At 44.2% G+C, this 10339-nt stretch overlaps 1 protein-coding gene across 5 annotated transcripts in view; it reads left to right on the forward strand.

Moving 5' to 3' along the window:
• Positions 1-436: 436 nt before the first annotated feature.
• The window catches only part of CUNH2orf42 (chromosome unknown C2orf42 homolog), a 36993-nt gene continuing 27090 nt past the window's right edge, over positions 437-10339 (forward strand). For 3 of the 5 annotated variants that reach the window (XM_070004461.1, XM_070004465.1, XM_070004464.1), the window contains exon 1: positions 443-536. The gene's annotated coding sequence lies outside the window, so the exon portion shown is untranslated. Of the gene's footprint in view, positions 537-9002; positions 9141-10339 lie in introns of those variants that run through there. The other 2 variants (XM_070004463.1, XM_070004462.1) reach the window with 2 other exon arrangements.

Below are 10339 nucleotides of genomic sequence, written 5' to 3' on the forward strand. Positions count from 1 at the left end.
CGACAAAAAGACAAAAAGGAAGCGGGGAACCTTCAAGTGAAAGCTAGAAGGAACACTGGTGGACAGGATTTTCGAAAACCAAACCGCAATTGACATCTGTTAAGGTAGAAAATCTCATGGGATTTTCACATCATTCTTCAGCCTGAAGGTAGGACCTGCCGAGAGGCTTCGTCAAGTGCCTACTATAAGGAAAACAAGAAGCACTTTGGCCCTATAAAAGTAGAGCCTTGAGTTTAGCACTAGCCGTGTTCCTAAAACTTCTACCCCTGGATTCCACCCGAAATTCTCAGTGCCCACACTTCCCCCGCCCCACTCCCCCTCAGGCCAGGAGAAAACTACAACTCCCATCAAATCATGCGAGGTCAGGTGGGCGGGCACTTGCTGCGCGTGAGCGGCTCTAACCAATGAGGACCATCGTTACAGAGAGTAGTTTGGCCCTGTTTGTAAAAGGCCGCGGCAGGCGAAGAGAGAAGAGGTGAGGGCGGTCGTCAGCGACGGGCCCTCGGCCCGCGGGGGAGGGGGGGACCGCAGGGCAGGTAAGGGATCGTGATAAGAGAGGCCTGGGTGGTGTGGAAGATGGGTGTAGGGCAGGGGGGGGTCAAGGCGGAAAGTGCGTCCCAAACGCTGGGTGCTGGAGTGGCAATTCTCGGGCCTGCTTGGCACCGGAAGTGAGCGGTCGCGCGGGGAGGATGCTGGGAAGAAGGTTGCAAGGATGCGTGTCCCGGAAGCCGGCGGGAGGGAACGCGCATGCCTTTCCCCTCCGCGCTGACTCTGCGCGTGGCCAGATTGGGATCTAACTTGTGGTTTTACAGGAATCCATTAGATTCCAAACTCTTGCGGCCTGTGGCGGACACTCGTCGAGTCTGAGCCATAGTTTCATCTCTAAATGAACTAGAAAAATTGTATTTAAGCAAGATTGTGAGAGCAGTACATAACTGCCAAGTACCTTTCTTAACAAGCACGCCTGTGCTTAAAATGCATGGTACTTATTCTTATCTTCACCAAAGTGTATTTCCAAAGCATTAAACATCCAGCAAACTACCTACGATACAGTCAGTAGTGCCTGGAAGAAAACACTGCTTCAAGGAAGCTTAGAAGGGCGTTGTTGGTCTCCCCCCCCCCCCCCCCCCCCCCCCGTCCTCTCTTTAGGAGAAAACCGTTCGTTGTAAACTTGGTGAGAGGCAACTACTAGCAGGAGACTTTTTGGATTTCGAGTCCTGGGCTTTTTTTTTTTTTTTTTTTTTTGGCCTGTTTACAAGTTGCGTTAAATGTAATATAGAATCTGTAGTCAATGTTGGTGTGGTAAATATGCTTGTAATCCCAGCACTGGAGACTGAAAGTGGGAAGAACAAGAGTTTGAAGCCAGCCTGGGCTACCTAGTGAGACCCTGACATATCTTGAAAAGAAAGTGTATAATAACTTACTAGTACATGTGTTGAAATGCAAGCAGTACAAAACAGTGAAAAGTAAATATGCTTCCCACCCTCTTGTTTTCCCAAGTTTCAAGTCACTGCTGAGGCAATAGACACATCTTTCAAAACTGAGTAGCATATTATACACAAAGCACTACACTTTTTGTCCATAATATACCTTGACACTTACCTATCAGTCCGCTTTTTTTTAATTATTATTATTTGTTTGGTCCCCTTGTGGGGCTTGAACTCGGTACAGTCTGAGAGTTTTTCTGCTCACGGCTAGGGCTCTATGAGTTTGAGCCACAACTCCACTTCCAGGTTTTTTTTGTTTTGTTTTGTTGTTTGTTTTTTGTTGTTTGTTTTTTTTTTGCCAGTTATGGGGCCTGAGCTCTGGGCCTGGGCTCTGTTCCCTCAGCTCTTCAGCTCAAGGCTAGCACTCTACCACTTGAGCCACAGCGCCACTTCCAGCTTTTTCTGCTTATGTGGTGCGGAGGAAATGAACCTAGGGCCTCATGCATGCAAGGCAAGCATTCTACCACTGAGCCACCTTCCCAGCCCTCCACTTCCAGTTTTTGAGTGGTTAATTAGAGATAAGAGTCTCACAGACTTTACTGTCTGGACTGGCTTCGAACTGTGACCCTCAGACTTCAGCCTCCTGAGTAGCTAGCTAGGATTACGGGTGTGAGCCACCCAGCTAATTGCTGGTAATCTTGCAGTGAGTGTCCCTTTATGGAGTGTGTGCGTGTGCGTGCGTGTGTGTGTGTGTGTGTGTGCGTGTGCGTGTGTGCGTGTGTGTGTGCGTGTGTGCGTGTGTGCGTGTGTGTGTGTGTGTGTGTGTGTGTGTGTTGGTCCTGGAGCTTTAAATCAGGGCCTGGGTACTCTCCTTGAGCTTTTGTGCTGGAAGCTAATGCTCTGCTTTTTGTTGTTGGTGGTGTTGGTCATGGAGCCTGAGCGCTGCCCCTCAGCTCTTCAGCTCAAGGCTAGTGTTCTACCACTTGAGCCATAGTGCCACTTCCGGTTTTTTCTACTTATGTGCTGCTGAGGAATGGAACCCAGGGCCTTATGCATGCAAGGCAAGCACTCTACCACTGAGCCACCTTCCCAGCCCCATGCTCTGCTTCTTGAGCCACAGCTCCATCTCCAACTTTTTAGTATTTACTCAGATAAGAGTCTCAGACTTTCTTGCCCAGGCTGGCTTCAGAAATATCCTGAATAGCTAGTATTATAGGCACGAGCCACTGGCATTCAGCTCTTTATGGACTTTTTGTACATGTGCCAGTATAGTTCATAAAATCTTAGGGAATCTAAATTCCATATAGCTCATGGAATTGCTGTGGCAAAGTATGTGTATTCCATTTAATTTAGGTTCCTTTCAAGGGTTTTGCAGTTTATACTCACACCAATAATGGAGATCATTTCTTTATACATCCTCATTACTTCAGTGATAATTCATCTTTTTTCTGTCACTTTGCACAAGTGTTAATCTTGTGTTTTTAGTGCTGGAGATCAAAACCAGACCTTTGAGCATACTAGGAAGTTCTCTATGCCTAAGTTGCACCCCTGCTCCTGACACTTAAAAAAAAAAATACTGAGCCAGTGCTGGTGGCTCTGAGAATCACAGTTCAAAGCCAGCCCAGGCAGGAAAATCCATGAGACTCTATTTGTATTTCTTTTTTTTTTTTGGGGGGGGGGGGTCCAGTCGTGGGGCCTGAACTCTGGGCCTGGGCGCTGTCCCTCAGCTCTTCAGCTCAAGGCTAGCACTCTACTACTTGAGCCATAGCGCCACTTCCAGCTTTTTTCTTTTTGCTTATGTGGTGCTGGGGAATCGAACCCAGGGCCTCAGGCATGCAAGGCAAGCGCTCTACCACTGAGGCACCTTCCCACCCCCTCCATGAGACAACCAGGGGTTGGCCTTGGTATTTTACACTTGATGCTCATTGTCAGGTGCCCTACCACCTGAACCATGCCTTTAACCCCAAGTCCATGTGACATTCTTATCTCTAGTTAACCACCAAAAAGCCAGAAATGGAGGCATTGTTCATGTTATAGAGCACCAGCATTGAGCAAAAAAGTTAAGGGACAGTGTCCTGGTCCAGAGTTCAAGCCCTAGTACACACACCAAAGATAAATAAATAAAAATACATCATTATTTGCCAGGAACTGGTAGCTCTAGCCTGTAATTCTAGCTACCCAGGAGGCTGAGATCTGAGAATTACAGTTTGAAGCCAGCTCAGCCAGAAAAGCCTTGGAGACATTATCTCAAGAAAAAACTACTCAGAAAAAGCCAGAAGTGATGCTGTAGCCCAAGTGGTAGAGTGCTATGCTTGAGCAAATAAGCTCAGAGATGGCGCCTAGGCCTTGAGTTCAAGCCCCAGAACCAGCCAAAAAAATTACTTATTAGAGATTTACAAATATAAGCACAATGAGTATATGCCCACTTTACCCAAATGGCTAGTGATGGAGGCTAAGAAATAGAGAAGTAGAAACCCACTTACATTGCTGATGGGAATATAAAATACACAGCCACTTTTGGAAATAGTTTAGCAGTTGCCTAAACTAAGAAGGATATAGAAGAGATATTTTTACCCCAACTTGAACATTAAACAATATTTACATGTATTGAAACATCACATTGTTGCCCTATAAATATATATATAATATATTTATATTATATATATATATTCAAACTTTTTTTGTGTGCTGGAACTGAAGCTTAAACACAAGCTTCTTGCTCTTGCTTGGCTTTTTCACCCAAGACTGGTTCTCTACCACTTGAGCCACAGCTATACTTCAACTTTTTGCTGGTTAATTGGAGATAAGAGACACAGATTTGTTTGCCCAGGCTGATTAGGAACAGCATTCTTCAGATCTCAGCCTTCTGAGTTGCAAAGATTACAGGCATGAGCCATCTACACCCAGTTATGTAAACTTGTGTGTGGTGCTGGGGATTGAACCCAGGGCTTCATACATTTATGAAGGTACTGTACCATTGAGTTCCATTCACACTCTGTTAAAAATATATATAAGCTGGGCACTGGTGGCTCACGCCTGTAATCCTAGTTACTCAGGAGGCTGAGATCTAAGGATCACGGTTCAAAGCCAGCCTGGTCAAGGAGAGTCCATGAGAAACTTATCTCCAATAAACCACTAGAGAACCAGAAGTGGTGCTGTGGCTCAAGTGGTAGAGTGCTCGCCTTGAGCTGAAGAGCTGAGGGATAGCGCCCAAGCCCAGAGTTCAAGCCCACAACCGACCAAAAATATACATATCTATCTATCTATCTATCTATCTATCTATCTATCTATCTATCTATCTATCTATCTATCTATCTATGCATGCCCAGTGCTGGTGGCTCATACCTGTAATCCTAGCTACTCAGGAAGTTGAGATCTGAGGATCATGGTTCAGAGCCAGTCCAGGCAGGAAAGTCCATGTGTCTCTTATGTCCAATTAAACACCAGAAAACCAGAAGTGGTGCTATGGCTCAAGTGGTAGAACATTGCCTTGAGCTGAAGAACTGAAGGACAGTGCCAGGCCCAGACTTCAAGCCCCACAAACATATATATGTATATATATTTTTTTCATGTCATTACTGGGACTTGAACTCTGAGCCTATTGATAGCTTCTCTTTGCTAGTTAAGTCCTATGGAGCTAGAATTATAGTTTGAGGCACTGGCACATAGCCCATCCCAGTAATATTTTATGTGACAATTAAAAATAAGTTAAAGGAGGGGCTGGGAAGATGGCTCAGTGGTAGAGTGCTTGCCTTGCATGCCTGAGGCCCTGGGTTCGATTCCTCAGCACCACATAAGCAAAAAGAAAAAAGCCGGAGGTGGCGCTGTGGCTCAAGTGGTAGAGTGCTAGCCTTGAGCTGAAGAGCTGAGGGACAGCGCCCAGGCCCAGAGTTCAGGCCCCATGACCAGACCCAAAAAAAAAAAAAAAAAAAAAAGTTAAAGGAGGAGGCAACAATGCTCAATAGGAAATGTACTCATTACCTTATTCATGTAACTGTAACCCCTCTGTACAGCATTTTTACAATAAAAAATGTACAAAAAATAAGTTAAATGCTAGCATCCAACAGTTCCGTGTGTGTGTGTGTGTGTGTGTGTGTGTGTGTGTGTGTGTGTGTGTCCAAGAGAAATGACGACATCTGTCCATGCAGATACCTGGACATTAATATTCTCAGCAGCACTGTTTGTAATAGCCAATACAATATTTATTGACTGGTGACTGAACATAATATGATTTTTTCATATACGTAAAAGAAGTATAATCCCAACACTGGGCTAAGATAGGAGGATTGGGAACTTAGGGCCAGTCTGGGCTATAGCAGGAGTTCATCGTCAGTCTGGGCTATGTAATGAAACTCTGCCTCTAAAAGAAAAGAAAAAGGAAACTAGTGCATGCTGCAATATTGCAGAGCCTTGAAAACATGTTCAGTGAAAAAAAGTCATCCATTTATATGAAATGTCCAGAAAAGATAATTTGTAGAAACTGAAAGCAGATTAGTGATTGCCTGGGTCTAAGGCTGGGAATGGTGAATGACTACAAATGACAAATGATTTCTTTTTTGGGTGATGGAAGCATGCTAAAACTGTATTATAATGATGGGTGCCCAATTATGTCAATTTAATAAATTCTAGTGAATCTAACACTTAAAATGGGTAAATTGTATAGTGTGCAAAGAATGCCTCATAAAATTGCTAAAAAGACAGTACAGAACACTGGCATTCCCTGGGAAGATTTATTAATTAATAATTAATTAATTAATTAATTTTTGTCTGTGATGGGACTTGAACTCTGGGCCTGGGCACTGTTGCTCAGCTCTTTAGCTCAAGGTGAGCGCTCTACCATTTGAGCCCCAGCACCACTTCCAGTTTTCTGGTGGTTAATTGGAGATCAGTCTCATTTCCTGCCCAGGCTGGCTTTGAACCATAATCCTCAGATCTCAGCCTCCTGAGTAACTAGGATTACAGGCGTGAGCCACTAGTGCCCAGCAAGATTTATTATTTTATATACTTGGGTTTCACATCATTTAGGTCATCCTCATTCTGAGAATATATAAATACAGATAGCTATACACACTTTTTTTTTTTTTTTTTGTCAGTCCTGAGGCTTGAACTCAAGGCCTGGGCACTGTCCCTAAGCTTCTTTTGCTCAAAGCTAGCATTCTACCACTTGAACCACAATGCCACTTCCGGCTTTTTCTGTTTATGCAGTACTAAGGAATTAAACCTAGGGCTTCATGCATGCTAGGCAGGCACTCTACCACTGAGCCACATTCCCAGTCCTACACACATATTTTTTGCTACTGGGGTTAGAGCTCAGGCTGCCACCTTATTAGGCAGACCTCTGCCACTTGACATTGGCTTGGTGGTATATGCCTGTTGTTCAAGCTACTTGGGAGACAGAAAAGAATCACACCCAGGAGTTCAAGGTCAGCCTTGGCAATATAGTGAGACTCTATCTTAAAAACAAATGAAGAGGGGGGGCGGGAGGTGGGGGAGGATGGGAATGGATGGGAAGGGGAAACAAAGGAGGAGGCTACAATACTTGATAAGAAATGTACTCATTATCTTGCCCATGTAATTGTAACCCCTCTCGTACAGTATTTTCACAAAAACAAACAAACAAACAAAAAAAAACAAATGAAGCACTGGGAAGGTGGCTCAGTGGTAGAGCGCTTGCCTTGCATGCATGAGGCCCTAGGTCCGATTCCTCAGCACCACAAGCAGAAAAAAAAAGCCGGAAGTGGTGCTGTGGCACAAGTAGTAGAGCTCTAGCCTTGAGCTGAAGAGCTGAGGGACAGCGCCCAGGCCCAGAGTTCAGGCCCTTGACCAGACTGCCCTCCCCCATCCCACCCACCCCCCACAAAAAAAAAAAAAAATGAAGCCAGTTAACACCTAACTGTTCAGGAGGCTGAGATCTGAGGATTGCAATTCCAAGCCAGCCTGGACAAGAAAAATCATGAAACTTATCTCCAGTTAGCCACAAAAAGCTGGAAGTGGAGTTGTGACTCTAGTAGTAAAGTGCTAGTGTTGTGCACAAAAGCCCAGGGACTATACGCAGGCCCAGAGTTCAAACCCAGGACCAGCAAAAAAAAGAAAAAGGAAAAGGAAAAATAACTTGTTTTGAGCTTCAGTGTTTTATCTGTCTTGAGTTTATTCTTCTAGGAAGTGAGACAAGATTGATAACGATTATATATTAAATGATCATCTTTGCCCACAAATATCTTGTTATGTTGCGTAATCTTAAGATACTTTGGTTAAGGAGGAGGCTGCAATGCTTGGTAAGAAATGTATGCATTATCCTGCCCATGTAATTGTAGCCCCTCTGTACAGTATGTTCTCAAATAAAATAAAATAAAATTTAAAAAAAAAAGATACTTTGGTTAACTGATTAAAAATTATTTGAATTCCAGCTAGTCATCTGTGACTCATGCTGTAATCCTAACTACTCAGGAGGCTTAGATCTGGTTCAAAGACAAGCCAGGGCAGGAAAAGCCTGAGACTACCTCCAGTTAACCAGCAAAAAGCCAGAAATAGAACTGTGGCTCAAGCAGTAGTGTACCAGTCTTGAGAGAAAATACCCCATGGACAGCATCCAGGGCCTGTGTTCAAGGCCAAAAAGAAAAACCCTACAAAAATAATGCTAGAGCTGGCTAAACTGTAATAGTAACTCTACAAAGTACTCAACAGCCATAAAAGGATGGATTCAGGCTGTATATGCTTATATAGAAATGTAGTATTAAATAGTAAGAGGAAAAAGCAAACTGTGAATGATGTATGCAATGTAACTCCATTTGATGAAAACAGAAACCTACATTTGTATGTTTATAAACTGACATGTATGTGAGGGTGCACGCCTGTAATCATAGCACTTAGAAGGCTGAGGCAGGAAAATCATGAGTTCAAGGTCAGCCTGAACTACATAGCAACACCTTGACTCAAAAACAAATAGCTGGGAGCCAGTGGCTCACACCTGTAATACTAAATACCAGGAGGCTGAGATCTGAAGGTTTGCAATTTGAGGCTATCTTAAGCCTTAAAGAATAAGATTTTGGGGCTGGGAAGGTGGCTTAGTGGTAAAGCACTTGCCTTGCATGCATGAAGCCCTGGGTTCAATTCCTCAGCATCACATAAGCAAAAAGAAAAAAGCCGGAAGTGGCACTGTGGCACAAGTGGTAGAGCACTAGCCTTGAGCTGAAAGGCTGAGGGACAGTGCCCAGCCCCATGACCGGACCCTCCCCCCCCAAAAAAAAATTAATAAGATTTTATGTGTTAGTCTGTGGAGTTTTGTTTTTTGTTGGTTTGTGGTTGTTGTTTTTGTTTGGTGCTGAGGACTGAACTCAGGACCTCATATATACTATGTATGGCCTATCCCAGGCCCTGTTCTATCTGATTACTTAGAAAGAATCATCCCATCTATATATAACTTTAATATTATTTTCTTATTTACTTATAGACTGCCAAGATCTCCATTTAGGGGAGTGGGAATCCTAGATTGTGGAACATTGGTCAGGAGCTTTGCCATTGGCTGGTCAAGAAGGAGGAGACAGAATGTCTACATTGTTACACCATAGAGTTCAATCTTCTGAAGCCTTTGGGCTAAGTAATATCATTTACTCTGCAAGTGATCATGCCTTTACCTATCCTTTCTGATCGTCATATTTAGGTCTTACAAATTCAGGTTATACTGTTGTCCAGATGCCCTGGCAGCTGGTACAGGTAGGATCTGGGTTTTGTGGGAAATAGTGAAAGGGAAAGAACCCACCTTCCCTCCTCTCCAGTCTTTAATGAAATTAAAATATCTGTGTATCTTGTTAACACGTACGATTAGAGACATAGGCGCTTTCTAAATCTACTTTTGAAATGGTAAAAATCTGAGACCTCTTTATGAGTAGGTAGAGACTGAAAGAAGGAAAGGAATGTCTGGATGAAGGAAGTCCTAGCTGGGCGCTGGTGGCTCACACCTGTAATCCTAGCTACTCAGGAAGCTGAGATCTGAGGATCATGGTTCAAAGCCAGACCCGGCAGGAAAGGCCATGAGACTCTTATTTCCAATTAACCACCAGAAAACTGGAAGTGGAGCTGTAGTTCAAGTGGTAGAGCGCTAGCCTTGAGCTGAAGAGCACAGGGACAGCGTCCAGGCCCAGAGTTCAAGCCCCGCGACCAACAACAACAACAAAAAGGAAGTCCTGAAAATTACTTGTGTTTTGGGTGGCCTCATACATCTTACCTACCCAAAACCATTGTCTGAGGATTAGGAGTTTCTATATGACATGACCCCATATATTCCCCCAGTTCAGAAAGTATAAAAACTGCATATAAAAACCACCATTCTGGGTTGGGAAGGTGGCTCAGTGGTAGAGTGCTTGCCTTGCATGCATGAGGCCATGGGTTCGATTCCTCAGAACCACATAAGCAGAAAAAGCTGGAAGTGGCGCTGTGGCTTAAGTGGTAGAGCACTAGCCTGGAGCTGAAGAGCTGAGAGACAGTGCCCAGAGTTCAGGTCCCATGACCGACCAAAAAAAGAAAAAAACAACATTCTAACTCCTTTGTTTTTTGTGATGGTAATGGTACTTGAACTCATAGCCTCAAGCTCTCATTTGGCATTTTTTTTTTTCTGGAGGGGTGGGGGGGGGGGGGACCTGGTGCTTGAACTCAGAGCCTGAGCACTGCCTCTGAGATTCTTTTGCTCAAGGTTAGCACTCTACCACTATAGCCACAGCACCACTTCCAGCTTTCTCTGTTATGTGGTGCTGAGGACTCGAACCCAGGGCTTCATGCATGCTAGGCAAGCACCCTACCACTAAGCTACATTCCCTAGCCCTCATTGGCTTTTTTGCTCAAGACTGGCCTTCTGCCACTTAACCCAAACCACATTTCAGCTTTTTGGTGGTTACTTGGAGATGAGTCTCATGGAC

Source organism: Dipodomys merriami, unplaced genomic scaffold, assembly GCF_024711535.1.
Source record: "Dipodomys merriami isolate MVZ:Mamm:240054 unplaced genomic scaffold, mDipMer1.0.p SCAF_63, whole genome shotgun sequence".
Taxonomy (NCBI): Eukaryota; Metazoa; Chordata; class Mammalia; order Rodentia; family Heteromyidae; genus Dipodomys; species Dipodomys merriami.